Raw genomic sequence first — 15,148 nt, 5'->3', positions numbered from 1 at the left:
GGAGTCATTCCCACCACTCCAGGTGTTGCCTATGGCGTTCTTAGTGGGAGTGACCCCTCCTCATGCCTCCACACCTGCAGGATGCCGCTGTAGGTCAACAGGCCCCACCTGCACACTCTGGGATGCGGGCACCAGCCTGGCGTGATGGAACCTCTTCCTTCCTGCATCTTCTCTGCCTATTATACAGCCTCATGGTCTATGATGCTGTCTTAACAACGTTTTAGGAAGACATTATGTCGTTGTGGTGAGGAACATGGCCTTAAAGTTGTGAGTTCACACCCTTGCTCTGCTACCTATTGGCACCTAGAATAAGGTCTCCCATATGGTGGTGTGTAAATGAATAAGTGTATCAATTCATGGCTGAGTATTAGTTGTGAAAACTGGAGCAAGTGGATCATTCTGAGCCTTGGTTTTCTCACCTGTGAAATGGGAATAATAATAGTACCTATTACAAAGGGTTGTTGGGAGAATGAAGTGAGTGTGTCAGGTGTGTATCAGGGGCCAGTTACTCTCAGGTGGGGAGAGGACTTGCTTCCCTGGGGGGTGGGGTGGAATAGCACATCCATCACCCATTGCAGCATTGCTTCTCAGAGTGAGGTCAGAACCACCTTCCTCCAAACCATCTGGGACAGGGCCAGAAAGGGGGATTTCTTGGCCCTACTCCAAACCTACTAAAAAGCAATCTTGAGACATGAAGCCTAGAACCCTGAGTTTCTATAAGCCCCCAAAGTGATTGTCAACCCATGCTAATGTCAACCCATGCGAATGAACAGAACAGTTCATACTTGAGGACCTCAGACTTCAGGGTGGACCTTTCTAGAGCCTAATTTATGATATAATGAAAGACCATATGTTCTATAATGGAGTAACAGATGTGTCATCTTAATACCTGGCATCCGAATCCCTCTTGGAAAAGGAACTGTTGTTGATAAGTCTGTTGGCACTGGACACTGGGCATGGGTTAGCCTTGCTGAGGCCAGAAAAAGAAATTCCTGAACTTTTTAAAATTTAAAACGAGTAAGAGAAAAAGAATATAGGGGCGCCTGGGTGGCTCAGTTGGTTAAGCATCTGACTTCGGCTCAGGTCATGGTCTCACAGTTCGCGGGTTCGAGCCCCACATCGGGCTCTGTGTTGACAGCTCAGACCCTGAAGCCTGCTTTGGATTCTGTGCCTCCCTCTCTCTCTGTTCCTCCCCTACTCTCTCTCTCTTTCTCTCTCTCAAAAGTAAATAAACTTAAAAAACTTTTTTCAAGAGAAAAAGAATATAAGAAGAGTGGGCTGAGCTACAGAGAAACAGAGAGGGAGGCTGGAACCATGGTCTGGAAATAATTTCAGGACTTCTGGGGAATGGGACCATATAAACTTAGATTTCACATTATCCGCATTCTTGCAACTTAAAAAGCCCAGCCTTCCTTAACCCATGGCAAATGGTTCTATGTCTGCCATGCTAAGTGCAAGTATATTTGTAGCTTTTCCCCAACAAAGACCTATGTAGGTAAATGGCATGAACTTTATTCAGGGTTTGTTCATTGACTTGCCTTTCTTCCTCCTCCTTCCATCTGACTCTTACATGAGTGAATTGCCAAATTCACTTGTCCCCTTAGTTCAGTGATATTGGTCAAACCCATCCCATCTCCTTTCCCACTGCTGTCACTCTATGTCAGAACTTTGCCACTCATCATTTCCAAGCTTGTCTCCGTCTGAAATGCCTCCTATCACAGGATCAAGCCAGCCCTCCTACCGCTGCCAAAGTTAACTTTCTAATGAAGTGGTAATGGTGAGAAATGGTATAACATGGAAACCAAAAGTATAGGGAACAAATTCTTTTTTTTAATTCTTTTTTATTTCTAAAGTTTTAATTTAAATCCCAGTTAACATACAATGTTGTATTAGTTTCATGTGTACAATATAGTGATTCAACACTTCCCTACAATGCCCATTGCTCATCACAGGTGCACTCCTTAATCTCCATCACCTATTTCACCCATCCCCCTCCACCAACCTACCCTGCCTCTGGTAACCATCAGGTTGTTCTCTGTAGTTGAGAGCCTGTTTCTTGATTTGTCTCTCTCTCTTTCTCTCTTTGCTCTTTTGTTTTGTTTCTTAAATTCCACATATGAATGAGATCATATGGTATTTGTCTTTCTCTGACTGACTTATTTTGATTAGCATAATACTCTCTAGCTCCCTCCACATTGTTGGAAATGGCAAGATTTCATTCTTTTTTATGGCTGAGTAATATTCCATTGTCTATATATACCACATCGTCTTTATCCATTCACCAATCGATGGACATTTGAGCTGTTTCCATAATGTGGTTATTGTAGATAATGCTGCTATAAACACCAGAGTGCATGGATGCCTTTGAATTAATATTTTTGTATTCTTTAGGTAAATACCTAGTAGTGCAATTGCTGGATCATAGGGTAGTTCTATTTCTAACTCTTTGAGAAACCTCTATACTGTTTTCCTCAGTGGTTGCCCCCATTTGCATCCCCACCAGCAGTGCAAGAGGGTCCTGAGAGCAAATTCTAAATCCCCCTTTCTATGAGCTGTGTCTTTGGGTTGGGTAACCTCTCTTGCCTTAGATTCTCCATATGTTAAATGTGGATAATAATAGTGTCTACCTTTTGGGATTGTCATGAGGAGTATGAATTACCATGTGCAAAGCATCTTATTCCATTGCCTAAAAAGACCATGTAGGCAATTTATGGAATTAGATAAAGCTCTTACTTTAATTAGAATTCTTCATGATATTCAGAGTCCTTAGCATTTAGGCTGTCAATCTACATTTCCCCCCTCATCTCTCTTTCTACTGTACTCAACCTAAACTCCAACCACTTCAAGTTATTTAAGCTCCTAGAATATGCTACGCACCTTCTAACTTCCGTGATGTTATGCCGACTCTTTCATTTTTATTGAATGTTCTCCAGTGCCAGCTCTTCTCTTTCCTTTGTTGGGGGGAGGGGAAGGGTGCTCTTCCAGTTTTCTATCTACTGTTTAGAGAGCTCCCTGAATGACTCAAATACACACACACACACACACACACACACACACCCTTCTGCATCAAGATTGCCTTGTTTATTTTTGGCCTTTTGCATTTTCATAAAAATTTAAAAATGCATTTATTAAGTTTTACACACACACACACACACACACACGCACACACATCTTGCTGGACTTTTAATTGGAACTACATTAAATGTTAAATCTTTCCAACAACATGGTATATCCTTCCATTTATATAGGTATTTTTACAATTTCTCAATAAATTTTTGTAGTTGTTCATGTAGAGGCCTGCTTATTTGTTGATAGTTTTGGGTACCATTGGTAGTGATATTTAGATATTTTGATTTTATTGTTTGTTGCTAACATATAGAAATAGAGTTGATTTTTATATATTGATCCTATTTTCAGTAGCCTTGTTAAATTTACTTATAATGAAATCATGTTGTCTGCAAATAATGACAGTTTTCTTTCTTTTTTCTTAAGATTTTTAATTTTTTTTTTCAACGTTTTTTATTTGTTTTTGGGACAGAGAGAGACAGAGCATGAACGGGGGAGGGGCAGAGAGAGAGGGAGACACAGAATCGGAAACAGGCTCCAGGCTCCGAGCCATCAGCCCAGAGCCTGACGCGGGGCTCGAACTCACGGACCGCGAGATCGTGACCTGGCTGAAGTCGGACGCTTAACCGACTGCGCCACCCAGGCGCCCCTTAAGATTTTTAAAAAAGTAATCTCTATACCCAAAGTGGGGCCCAAACTCACAACCCCGAGATCAAGGGTCCCATGCTCTACTGACTGAGCCAGCTAGGCACCCCAATAGTTTTCTTTCTTCCTTTCCAATTCTTGTGCGTTCCCCTGCCCCCTTGCCTTAGGACTGCCAGGACAACATTGAGTGGAAGTAATAATAGTATATAATCTCAATTTGTTCCTCATTTGGTAGGGGAAAGTTTTGTAAAAAGCAGGAGGACTTATGCCACCAGTATTAACACCTGTTAAAATCTGTAATCATTAAGACAACGTGTTACTGATGCAAGGGTAACAAGCAGACCACTAGAACACAATAGTGAATCCAGAAACAGGCTCACATGTGTACAGTCACCTGAAATACAACAAAGGTGACATTGAAGAGGAGAGGAGAAGGCTGATCTCTTGAATGGATGGTGCTAGATTGATTGGATCTCCATATTGGGAAAAATGCATCACGATCCTCACCTCACACCAAACAAACAACCATTCCTGATGCATTGTATGTCTAAGCATGAAAAGTGAAGCAACACAGAGTTTAGGGAGAAAAATGAGAGAACATTTTCATGACCTTGGAGTAGATAAAGGTTTTTTTTTTCTTTAAATAGGGTACCAATAGTAATAACCATAAAGTGGAAAAGTGGATAATTTGGATTATATTAAAGTTAAGCTTTTTTGGTCATCAAACATGATCATTTAGGGAGTCAAAGGTGACATATAGGATGGTTGGACATTTGTAATACATACATCTAACAAAAAAGTCTTATCCAGAATATGTTAAACAAAACTGCAAATCTTTAAGAAAGGAATATATTTCAATAGAAAAATGGACAAAAGGCATGAACAATCACTTCAAAATAGGGACATCCAAATGGCCAATAAACCTGTGAAAAGGTGTTAAAATGCATTTGTCATTAAGGAAATGCAAATTAAGACCAACATGTGATATCACCTTATGCCAATCCAAATGGTTCAAATGAAAGAGACAGAAGATACCAACTATTGGAGAAGATAGAGAACTTGAATTCCCATAGACAATTGATAGAGGTGTATATTGATATAACCACTTTGAGGAACTGTTTCACAGTCTCTATAAAGTTAAACATACACTTACTCTATGACCTAGAATTTCCACTCCTCAGTGTATACCCCACAGAAAAATGTACATATGGTCACCAGAAGACACTTACAAGAATGTTCACAGCAGTGATACTCATAGTAGCCAACCACTGGAATGCAGTAGAATAGCCATTTTACTCAAGGGACTACTATATATCAATGAGAATGAACAAATATATGTTCATGACATGTATCCATGCTGAGCATGGAGAACAACGTTGAGTGAAAGGAAGCCAGATATAAACAAGTACACACTGTATGATTCCACTTATGCAAAGTTTAAAGACCAGCAAAACTATTCACTGTTGTTAAAAGTCATGAGAGTATGCTCTCAAGGGTTTAGTGACTAGAAGAGAACATAGCTGGGGCTTCTGGAGTGCGATTAATGTTCTGTTTCTTGATCTGGGTATAGGTTACATGAGTGTATACTTTCATGACGATTTATCCAGCTGAACACTCATGATCTGTGTATGATTTATGTATTATATGTATGTTATGTTTCAATAAAAAGTTTAAAAGCCAACAAGATAATAAAAATAAAATAAAATAAAAAACAACCAAATAACCCTCCCCTCCCTAAACAGAACCCAGGGTCCTACTTGGGCATACTGAATTAAACCCATTAGGATAGTAGGGTCATGTTGAAACCAGCCCCCAGAATGCCTCTCTGCAATCCTCACTACCTGGAATTCACCATCTTGTGTGGACATCTCACACGCTGAACAGAGCTGCCCTGTGTAATCAGGAGGATGTTTTGGAATGATGCAATGTGGCTTCTGAATCTAGATCATATATGATATTTCAGCTTGCACCTTGCTCTCTCTCCTGGATCTTTCTTTCTGGGGGAAAGTCACTACATTATGAGGATACTTGGGTTGCTTGTGGAAGGGTCCATGTGGGGAGTTACTGAGGCTCCCTGCCAAGAGCAGCACCAACTTGCCAGCCATGTGAATGAACCATCTTGAAGATGAATTCTTCAGCCTTGGCAAAGCCTTCAGATGATGACAGCCCTGGCCAACATCTTGACTACAACCACTGGAGGGACCCCAATACCACTACCACCTCAGTAAGCTGCTCCCCAATTCTAGCCTCACCTAGAGCGGTTTGACATAATAAAGGTTTATTGTTGTTTGACGCTGCACAGTTTTGGAGCAATTTGTTAAGCAGAAAAGATCATCAATGCAGGCCAAGATGTACATATTCTTTTAATCCAGAAAAATGATATATTTGTTTATAAATTACCTGACACAGTTTGATAAGATTTCTCTACCTTGTTGGACTGCACAATTTTTTCTTTTCTTTTGCTAAGAACACTTAACATGAAATCCATCTTCAACAGATTTTTAAGTGTGTTGTGTTATGTGTATTGTTATCTATAGGCATAATGTACATCATATCTCTAGAACTAATCCACCTTGCAAAGTTAAATTTCATATATGTTGATTAGCAACTCTTCATTTTCTTCTCTCCCTAGTCCTTGGCAACCACCTTTACATTCTTTGCTTCTATGAGTTTGACTATTTTAGATATTTCCTATAAGTGGAAACATGCGTATTTTTAAAAACTCCTCACGTTTGGATATATAGCCACGGGTTGAAAACCTCTTACATAATATTTTGTCCCCACCCCTAGTCTAGTGCCTCTCGTTTTGTATTAGTGATATTCTTTGCTGGTCTTCACTTGATCAACTGTGAGCTCAGTGATGAAAGGAATGATGCATTGTTCATTTGGGTGCAATGAACTCAAAAGAGCTGCTGGCACATAGTAAATAGTCCATGAATATTTGTTGAACTAGAGTGACATTTTCAATAATCATAGAGGGTTAGACCTACCATTGCCATCAGCTGACCTAACCTTTTCAACATAGCCTTTCAATCCGACATACACGTTTAATGGGTCTGTTTTGAGTTAAGCACAGGACAGGCCCTAGAGGTGCAAAGGAGAGGAAGGAAGGTCAGTCCCGGTAGTCAGGGACTCAGTCAAGCAGGGCCGACATCGGAAACTCCCAGGTGCACATGCCATGCTTGATGCAGGAGCCTCAGATGAAGTGATCGGTTACACTTGGGTGGGCCTCAGACACTTCCAAGTGGGCTTCAGTTACCCAAAGAGTGACTAGGAGTTTGCCGGGTGGGCAAGGAGGGAAAAAGCACTTTGGGGAGATAGAACTGCCAGGTACATGAGTAGATTGACTTGACACCCCATGGAGTGTTGGAGGAGAAGGGCAGAGAATGAGAAACGAATGGCTTGGTAAGAAAGAAGGAAGTATTCTGAAACTAATGGGAAGTCCCCAAAGGATGAAACAGGACCCAGTTTGCAGCTTCAGAGAGATTGTTTTGGTTGCAGCATGGACAATGGGTTACAGGGTAAAAGTGAAGATCACAGGACAATTTGGAGAGGAGGTTCGGTGAGGATCCAGGTGGGAGAAGGCAAGGGCTCAACTGAGACAAAGACTGTGGGGGTGGAGAAGTAGGGACAGGTCTGAGGGAGACTCTACTACTGGTAAATAAAGTAAGACTGGACTTGGAAGCTTATTCACCTTCTGTGACAAGGTGGGGGAGAGGAAGGTGAGAAAGAGGTATATTATGCAGGTAATATTTTCTTTCCAGATTTTCCTCCTTCAAACCAGAAAAAGACAGAAAAGCAGAAAGGAGACAGGGGGTGGGATTCAGGAAAAAAATGTGGCACACATGCTAATGTCACTTGACGGAAATGTAACCGGCTCACAACTTCCATCTATTATCTTAGGTGAAAATACATTTTCGGCCAAAAAGAATTATTTTAAAACATGGGTGTGAAATAAATGAGCACATAAAACCATATTGTCCAAACGGCCTCGGCAGAATGTTTTCCTTAGATAGCAGCCTCAGGGTAACACTGCCAGTGTTCCGTGGTCCCAGCAAGAATCTGCTTTTGTCACTCAGCGATTTGCAACGGGGCTGGAGGGTGGGGTGGGGGGGACAACACAGGACACAGACCCTGCTTATCTGAGAAATGCATCTGAAACTCTATGGCTGGCAGGTGCTTAAGATCATTAGACAGATGTCTGATGCACCAAAAATCATATATGTACATTGCAAAACACATGCATGCCGTCCCTTGCGACTGTCTGGAGAAAATATACCAGACATGCATCAAAGGGTTCTGTGCCTTTCCTTCCTGACTTCCCTCCTGCGGGATATGGAGCCCTTGTTGGTGTCTACTCAGAGTCCGCGATTCAATGGCATCTGAAAAGATCTTTACTGACTCCAGCTACTGGGTTGCCTCCAAGCTAGACTCAATCCAGCGAACCGAGGACCTCTGCTGGGCTTCCATGGTCTCTGGCGGTCTTGCAAGCCTCCTGTTCCCTTGTGTGAACTGTATATCCTGGATGCCCTTCTCGCCAGCCTCTCCCATACAGCTTTTCGGGCAGTTACCTGTCACCTCTTGGGCTCCATGTCTACTTAGCTCTGGTCATAGTAATGGGGCCAGGTGGTTCTTCGTGGCTGTTTGGAAATCCTTAGATTCATTCTCAAGTTGACTCCCACCCACTTCCCCTTCCCCTTTTAGCAGATAGATGGTGCCTCACCCCTCCAGGGGAAGAGGAAGAGCCTGCTTTATACCATGTGGTACTCCCTGGTGCCTTGGAGAGAGGATGGGGCTGGGAATCAAGAAAACATGGGTCATTCCCCCCATCACATGTGGATTTGGGGGCATGTCACATGTCCTCTCTACCCTTCTGCTCCTTCCCGTAGAAAATGAGGGCAAAATCCTCCAGAATAAGACCATCCTTTCTGAGTATCCAGCTGCAGAGGACACAAAGCAAACACGCAGCAAGTGTGGGTTCCCTTCCGGGGACGCTTTACACGCACAGTGATCCCACCAAAGGACATCACTCTCTGTATTTTGCACACAAGGAAGCTGATCTGGGGAGATGACATGAATTGCTCAAAATCATGCAGTGGAAAGGCCAGGATCTGAACCCAGGCCTGCTTGGCTCTAAACCGGACCCTCCGTCTACTCTGTCCTGCCTTTCTCCCTGCCTTTCATCCTTCCACTTTTCCATCTTTCCTTACTGTTTTCTTTCCCTCTGTGACATATTCAGGGCTGTGCCACTATGAGAAAGAAAAGCCCCACAGTCTCAAAAAGAAAGGATGTTCTGGTAGATACTACAACGTAAACAAACTTTGAGGGCATTATGCCAAGTGCAAGAAGCCAGTCCCCGACAGGACAAGTACTGTATGATCCACTTCCATGAGGTTCCTGGAGTGGTCAGATTCCTAGACACGGAAAGTAGGATGGGGGTTGCCAGGAGTTAGACAGAGTGGGGGAAGGAGCACTTATTTTTAATGGGGATGGAGTTTCAGTTTGGGAAGATGAAGAGTTCTGTGATGGACGGTGATGATGTTCACACATCATAAGTGTGAGTGTGCTTAATGACAGTGACCTGTACAGTTAAAAACGATTAAAATGGTAAATTTTATGTCATGTATAGTCATCTGTGTAACCATAATAAAAAAAATAAAATGAAAACAAGTACAGTACAATTCCCATGGCCCGATTTACCACTTCTCTCCCTTTTTCCAAACTCCTAAAAGGAGTACATGAAACTTATGGTTTCCTTTCCTAAACTCCTCGCTACCTCATCCCTTGGCAGTCAGGCTTTCGCCCACCCCTCTGCAGTGACCCTCTCCTGAAAGGTCATCCATGAGCCCTTGTCCTCCCCCAGGGCTGGCAGGATGAGCCCTGGGTCTCAACAGCCTGTTGCTGGCCTTTGGGACACTGTCCTCTGTGTTTCTGACCAGCCCTTTGTCTCCTTGCCTGCTGTGGGTTCCCTCTGAGCCTGTCTCCCGGCCCTCGTGCTGTGTGTCCTCCCTCCCAAAGTGATCTCATGCATCCCCCTTCCCACATCTGTATCTCCACCTCTGGCAAGCCTCTGGGCTTCAGATCAGCCTTTAATGCCATGGGAAGGCCAACTCTGCCTAGACATCCTGCCAGCAACTGCAGCTCACGATCAGAAACAGACTTCATTTTCCTGGCACTGAGCATCGCCTGCTTGCTGCTTCCATCAGTGGCTCCACCATGCCCCTCGCCACTGGGCTTACGGCCTTGGGTCATCCTGGACCTCAGTACTCTTGTCCAATGAGACATGGTCCTTGGCCAGCCTTCTCTGAGTGTGTCTCTTTATCATTTTCTTTCCTGGGCTTTGTTAGTTTCCTGAGGCTGCTGTAATGAAGTACCACAGACTGGGCACCTGAAACAACAGAAATCTCTTTCTTCGGAGTTCTGGAGGCTAGAAGTCCAAGATCAAGGTGTCCATAGCGTTGGTTCCTTTTGAGGCCAATCTCCTCGGCTTGTGGATGGCCGTCTTCTCCCTGTGTCCTCGCACGGTCTTCTCTTTGTGTGTGCCTGTGTCCTAATGTCCTCCTCTTCTTCTTTTTTTTAATGTTTATTTATTTTGAGAGACAGAGAGGGAGCACACGCTAGCAGGGGAGGGGCAGAGAGAGAGGGAGAGGGAGAATCCCAAGCAGGCTCCATGCTGTGAGCACAGAGCCCGATGTGAGTCTTGAACTCATGAACTGTGGGATCATGACCTGAGCTGAAGTCAGACGCTTAACCAGCTGAGCCACCCAGGTGCCCCCTGATATCCCCTTCTGGTAGGACACTGGTCAGATCGGATAGGGCCCACCCACATGGCCTCATTTTAACTTAATTACCTCATTAAAGACCCTATTTCCAAATACATTCCCATTCTGAGGTATGGGGGTTAGGGCTTCAACATAGGAGTTTGGGGGTCATCACAATTCAGCCCATAGCACACGATGTTGTGGTGGCCTGCTACCTATTTCTCCATCCCTTGGCTCAAAGCTGGTGGCCATCGTCATGCTGCCCCTGCTACAGTCTTCTTCAAGCACAGTTGTAAGCACACTGCCCTCCTGCTCAGCATCTTACAGAAACATTTCTGCACCCTTGGCCTGGCACTCAAGGACCTCCTCACTGTGGCTGTAAACAGCCCGTCCCTGTAGCTCCACCATCAACGACTCTGCTCTCTGACCAAACCGAGCGGCCATCGTGGGACGGACACACTTGTGCTCCTGGCTCACTGCACCTTTGCCCTGCTGTGTTCTCAGGGAGGAATCCTCTCCCCACATCTCCGTCTTTTCAAAACCTACCCACAAATGCCACTGCCTTCCCTGAAAACCCACAATCCTTTACGTGTGCCACTAACAGCACTTCTCTTCTTCCCTAGCTTCTCACTGGGGACATATTTTGTCCCAGCAGTCTCCTGGAGGCCAGGTGTGAAAGATCACAGTATTTTTTCCTCACCTCCCCTTGCAGGGTCACTGCAGGCTGGCTGTGTCCTTCAACCAGAAGATCCCAGCTCTGGTCAGGCAGCCCTCTCTGCACACCCTGTTCGTCTCCAGGTTCTGGTAACCCTTTCCTGCCCTTGCCCCCTTCAACTCTATAGACAGCAAGAAAGCCAGCTGGGACTAGGCTCTGGGTACTTCCCTGGGCCATAGCTTTGCAAATAGTCCCTCCATTAAACGCTCCTCGATTAGTCTAACCTGACTGTGCCATCTGTCCCCCCCCCCCCCCGCCCCCTCCCCCCGCCCCGGGACATGGATGGCTATGCCATTTTCACCCAGTCTTACCAAGTGCAAATCAACCTGCTTTTTTTTTTTTTCAAAAATACATATTGAAATACTGATATGTGCTGTTCTTAAGGGGCTGAAAATACAGGAAGATGCAGTGTTGCCTCCATGGGGTCCACGGGCTGGCAAAGGAGGCCGGCAGTCGCATCTCAGGGCAAAAAGGTCTATGCAGAGACCATAAGGCGCAGTGGTGGGGGACCAGGCACTGGAGGAAAATGACTTGATTTGACTCCTGGCCCCTCCACCTACCAACTGGTGGCTCTTTGGCAAGTTTGTCACGCCTCAGTTTCCTTGTCTGCCAAGTGGAGGTAATAATAGTTACTTCACGGGATATGATGAGAATTATAGTACAGTTTCTTGGCACAACTTGGCACATAGCAAGCACTGCATAACTACTGTCCATTAGGTAAACACAGGGTGCTGTGGAACCACAGAGGAAGGTGACTTATTCCAGCTATTGAGGTTGGGATGTTGAGATTCGCTTCTTGCCTATTCCTTTGGCCTTACCTATAGGACTAAGTAAGTTGGAAACTATCAGGTTTCTTCTAAGGAGGAAGAACCTCCACCAGAAAGAAATGTTTCACTGAGCCAGAAAAGATTTTCTCTTGCAATTTTTCCAGCGCATCGAGTCTAGAAAGGATGATGTCTTTTATCTAGGTGAGTCTTTTAAAAGTTATTTATTCCATTTTATTACTGGGTTTTACTTTTTAGAGCAGTTTTAGGTTCACGGCAAAATTGATTAAAAGGTACAGAGATTTCCCATGTACCCCCCTGCCCCCATACATACATAAGCTTCCCTCATTATCAATATCCCCCACCAGAGGGGTACATTTGTTATAACTAATGAACCTGCCTGGACACACCCTTATCACTCAAAGTCCGTAGTTTACATCAAGTTTCATTCTTGGTGTTGTACATTCTATGGATTTCGACAAATTTGTAATGATACATATCCACCTTGATAATGTCATACAGAGTAGTTTCACTGCCCTAAAGGTCCTCTGTGCTCCCCCTACTCACCCTTCCTTTCCCCCTAACCCCTGGAAACCACTGGTCTTTTTACTGTCTCCACAGTTTTGCCTTTTCCAGAATGTCATATAGTTGGAGTCATATAATATAAGACTTTTCCAATTGGCTTCTTTCACTCAGTAATATGCATTTAAGGTTCCTCCCTGTCTTATCATGGATTGACAGCTCATTTCTTTTTAGCACAGAATACTGTTCTATCCTGCAGACACACCACAGTTTATCCATTTACCTGCTGAAGGACAGCTTGGTTGCTTCTAAGTTTTGACAATTATGAATAAAGCTACTGTCCGAGGTAATCTTTATGAAATCAGCCAAGTGAAGGAGGGGAGCAGGGGTGAGCAGGCAGGGGGCAGAGGCTGGGCAGAGGCAGGGAGTCGCCAGAGAGAACAGTAAGGGGAGGACTGTAGAAGTTTGGGGTGGTCGAGGAGTCGCCACAGCAGATGAGAGAGGACAGTGGGTGTGTTTAGAGCAAGCGTGAGGGCAGGGCCAGAGCCCCTGGGTGCTCTGAGCTCTTCCTGGGCATCGGTCAGCTCCTCTGGGTTTCTTTTCGAAGCTATGATGTAGAAAGAATTTCAATGGCCTGCTCTTCAGCACACTTCCTCCAAGGCACAAAGTGGGCAATGGCTTTCTACAGGGAGACACCACAGAAGGAGACTGTGACTTGACCAGACAAAAAACATGAAGAAAACTGCAGGAAGCTCAACTCAGAAGCCAGAGGGCTACTAGCACTTGCTACGTCCTTCTCTCCATTTGTCTTCCCGGGGATTACCTTTTGCTCTTCCTCCCCCAGGTGGATGGTTTAAGATGCTTTATCATGTTTTTAAGACTGTGAATGTGGCCGACCTACCTCACAGCCATGTGGGAACTGCTATGGACTAAATTGTGTCTTCCCCCCTCCGAAACCAAATTCATATGTCAAAGCCTTAACCCACAGTGTGACTGTATTTGGCGATAGGGCCTTTAGGAAGGCAACGAAGGTTAAATGAGATCACAAGGTTGGGGCCCTGACCCGGTAGGGCTGGTGTCCTTACAAGAGGAGACACTGGCTCACTCTCTCTCTTCACACACACACAGAAGAAAGGTCGTGTGAGGATAGAGCAAGAAGGTGGCCATCTGCAAGCCAGAGAGAGCACTCTCATCATGAACCAAATTGGCCAGCACCTTGGTCTGGGACTTGCAGTCTTTAGAACTGAGAAAATGTGTCTGCTGTTCAAGCCACGTAGTCTGTGGTATTTGGTCATGGCAGTCTTAGCAGACTAATAAAGGGGCTTTCCCAAAAGGAGTTCCCTCTGTCACTTGGCTTTGTGGTGTGGCCTCTGTGGCCCAATTGTCAATGACTCTTCTTTGGGTCAGCACAAGAAGGCTGGCTGTGACTCCTCCGGATGCCTGTTCCTCCAGAGGTAGGCACAGAGCAATCGCTAAGAAAGACAGCCTCACAGACCAGTGACAGAAGGGGGAGTGAGACCCTTTCCCCCTCCCCAGGAGGCTGGAGTACCAGCAACTGTGAAGGGCGTGAGATTGTACCCTCCTCACAAGCTTATGAGTTAGTCTGCACAGCCTCATGTTTGCTGGTAGAAGATACAAGACTTCGGGGTCAGAGACCAAGGATCCTATTACAGCCACAGCAGTACCCAGAGTATTGGGGTTTGTGCTCATCTCCCAGGGCCCAGTTCCCACAGGGCCATGTGATGAGGGCCAGGTACTGCCTGTAGAGGCATAGGGTGGCTTTACTGGGAGTAAGCTCAAGCTTTGTGAGCCTTTTTTTTTTTTTTTAATGTTTATTTATTTTTGAGGTGGGGGGAGGGGCAGAGAGAGAGGGGCACAGAGGATCCCATGCAGGCTCTGTGCTGATGGTAGAGAACCCGATGAGGGGCTTGAACTCGTGAACCGTGAGATCATGACCTGAGTGAAAGTTAAATGCTTAACCAACTGAGCCACCCAGGCTTCCCTGTGAGCCTGTCCTTTATGGTGGACAGTAAGCATGTCTGAACATTGCTCCAGGGGAGGCATTATCTTTCTCACATTAGGCAGCAAACAGACCTGCCCTTCATTGCAGAGGACGATACCCTGCTCTCTGTCAACATGGTTTGCCGTGCAAACACCCTGATGGTATATATATGAGATCTAGATTCTAGCAGCTTTGCTGCTCTGACTGACCCCTGGCTGGGATGAACCCTAAACAGTCTTAATATACTGCACTACTTATTACCCACAGTAAATGTTCCTTCCAGATCATTGAAATTGTCTGGAAATCTACACTTGACTATAAATAGGTCTGATATCCTGTGATTTCACAATATGTCTGTTTTAAAAATGTAGGTTTTATGATTATTCAAGTATGGTAAAGCTAACAGATCATGGAAGATTGCCATTGGAATGATATCTCTCTTTTTTTAAGCAATTAACATTTTTTAAAATTTTTAGTAATCTCTACACACAGCATGGAGCTTGAACTCACCACCCGAGATCAAGAGTCGCGTGCCCTTCTGACTGAGCCAGCCAGGTGCCCCTGAAAGGATCTTTTGCTACTCACAGATTCCAAGAGGAGAGAGGACACTGAGCTGTGTGTGTGTTTGGGGGGGGGGGCACATGGGGAAGCACCAGAGTCAGTCAGGGGGCAG

This window comes from Panthera uncia, chromosome B1 (assembly GCF_023721935.1).
Source record: "Panthera uncia isolate 11264 chromosome B1, Puncia_PCG_1.0, whole genome shotgun sequence".
Taxonomy (NCBI): Eukaryota; Metazoa; Chordata; class Mammalia; order Carnivora; family Felidae; genus Panthera; species Panthera uncia.
This window is presented reverse-complemented; position numbering follows the sequence as displayed.